Source organism: Frankliniella occidentalis, unplaced genomic scaffold (genome assembly GCF_000697945.3).
Source record: "Frankliniella occidentalis isolate FOCC.00 unplaced genomic scaffold, Focc_3.1 Scaffold2959, whole genome shotgun sequence".
Lineage (NCBI taxonomy): Eukaryota > Metazoa > Arthropoda > Insecta > Thysanoptera > Thripidae > Frankliniella > Frankliniella occidentalis.
The window spans coordinates 1,330-4,159 of NW_026270030.1; positions in this window are offsets into that span (position 1 = coordinate 1,330).

A 2,830-nucleotide genomic window follows, 5' to 3' on the forward strand; every position below is an offset into this window, starting at 1 on the left:
CAAAAGACCTATACGTTGGAGGGAAGAGAACGCCTGGTAGTCAGGCAACGTCTGGCCGTGCAGCGCAGGGTAGTTGGGCGGGTGGCCTACCCCGGGGCCGGCAGGAGTCCCGGCCGTGGCTCTGGCAGATTGCAGCGGCACTGGGAGAGCGGGGGTCGGCGACCGTTGGCGCCCACTCACAGTAATCGCCGTCAGCATCAGATAAACCGATCCGGCCGGCCCTCACCACCGGCAAGGGAGCAGCACCGGCCATAGCCGACGACGGGCTGGTGGTGGTGGTGCACCAGTGGGTGTTGAGCCTCAGGTGGTGTCCGTGTCCATTACCAACAGCCGAGGGGTTTTACCACTCTAGAGGGCTGCTCCTCGTGTGGGCACAACCACCTGTGTGCAAACTACCAGTATACCCCCCTCGAACTCTCCCCACTTCCCATGCCGTGCACGGCGTGCCGTGTGGTGCTGTGGGCCTGGCGCGGGGCCCGCGGGGCCGGGGCCCGGGCCAGGGCACGTCCAGAGCGGCCCACACGGCACGCCCGCGGCCCGAGAGAGAAAGCACAATGCGACCGGCCGGCCGGGCCGGGCAGGGCCGGGCGAACTGGAATGGGCATTAACCAAAGTCTGCAGCAAGTGAGGAACCAGGGCCGGGCCGGGCCGGGCGGGGCGCAGCAGCATATCCGGGCGGGCCGCGGGACCAGTCGCCGATCGAACGCACTGACGGACAAGCAAGACGGACACGGACCGCAGACCGTAAGGTCGTCGGCGGTCTAGGAGGAGGGCACCGCGGTGTCCTCTTCTGGCGCCGGTGCCGGCGCCCGACCCCCGCGGGGACCAGACCGCGGAGGTGCGCGATGGGTGGCCTAGACCGCGGCCCGCAGGCGCTGGCGGGCGGCGCGGGTCCACGTCAGAAAAAAAAAGCCTGGTTGCCTGATTGAATTGTACTGAGTAAGGGACAATTTTTTGAGGCACAAGTACAGCATACTTTAAGAGGAGGGATACAGAGTGAAAACAGTATACAACGATCATGTACCTCACATCCACAGACCTCTACCTTCGCTTTAGTGTACTTTGGTGCGGTGCAATATTTTTGACGGTCGGGGGCTGTGTGTAGCTAGGCAAAACGCTCCCCTTCAACCTGCATGTAATCAATAAGCATGGCTTTTGGGTTCGAATGCATAGAGGTTGCTGGAGATTTCGTAGATTGCCAGGGTGGGTGTGCACCAGATTGCCGGGGTTGTGGCCCTCCTCGGCTGTGACGGGTGACATCCGGCTTTGGGACGCTATGCCAAGCGCGCCAAATAAACGAATGAATGAATGGAAGCAGATACGCCGCTCAACGCAAATTTCCCGTCCGTACAACGAATGCTCCTGGTTACTCTTATCGCGCACAGAACGTCGAGCTTCCGTCGTCCGCCCTGGGCAGCCACTAACTGACAGGACGAGGAGGGGGGGGGTCTATTCGCGAAAGGTTAGGATTAGCCCGACACACGCGCCTCTCACAGTCCCCGCCAAACACTACCGTAGGGGGGGGGGGGAGTACTAATTCAAGTGATTCGGCTATCTCCGCCCGCCATCCGCCAGTTGCCGGCTAGAGAAATGCCACACAGCCGAAATGGGCGTGGCTGGCCGTTTGGTGTCGTGCGACAAGGCGGTCGGCGTCCCGATTAAGTGATCGTCGAGCTCACATTAACACGGGCCGGGCCAGGGCGGCGCTTTCACTATCAGATCACAGAGCTGGGCGGGGCGGGGCGTGGCGGGGCGCAGTCCAGCAGGTCCACCGATGGACCCGATCGCCGGCCCGGCGGCCACCCGGGCAGTGTGTGGCGGCGTGCCAATAGCGGCGTTATTAAAACTTTTCGTCACGCGACGAAAAATGAGGGAGATGGGAAAAAAAGAAAAAGAAATAGTTTTTATGAAACTCGTCTTTGGTGTGACGGCGTGTGTGTCCTGGGCGAGGCAGGGCGGAACCCGGCAGCGCGATGCCCGCGGCCAAATACCCCCCTCCCCCCTCCCATTTCCCCTGGCAGTCCATTTCGCCATCGATATGAGAAAGTTGCGAGTGGCGTATTTATCGCGAACTGATGTGTAAATTAGGCTGCCAGATTATTTCGGAGGCGAACCCCGCCGGATGCCCGGGGAAGTGGCGGTACGGGTGCAGTGAGCTAACGCCAGCTGACGCCGGCTAAACGCTAACGCCGGGCAGCCCTCGCCTTGTCGGTCGGTCACTCAGTCGGTCAGCTACCGCCCACGCCGCCCTCCTCCGTGGTCATCGTCCGCAGGTGAGCGGCTCAAGCGTTGCTAGACAAGTGGGCAAAAACTGACCACGATTCGCACCTGCACACCTGGGTGAATTGGGCGGAAACGACGATTGCCTCCTTGGCAGTACAGAAATTAATCTCCCACGTGGAGAGTTTGCCTAGTAGGCAGCAGGCGCTGGCGTCGACACCACCCGCAGCACACGGGTGGACAGTCTCTGCCTAACGTCCCTGGCAAACACTGCGGCTGCCTGGGGGGCTGCTGCGGGCACGGCCGCAAAACGGGTGCGGATGGGAAGCAGAATGCAGCTTTCTTCGCCGACACCGGCTAACATTACGACGAGAGGGAGGAAGCTCGCCTCTCTGAAGCCGCACCCGCGGGGCACCAATCTGCACGTCGCCCTCGGCTGCTGCAGCCGGCCCGCCTCGCCCCGCGCTGACCCGCCGCCGTGCGGTTTTACCTTCGTCATAACGCAAATTAAAATCAACGAGACGCTGTCGCAGAGCCGCTGCTGATCCTGCTGATGCCGCTGCACCCGCTGCTGCTGCTGCGCTGGTGCACCGCTGCCCCGCCCCCATCC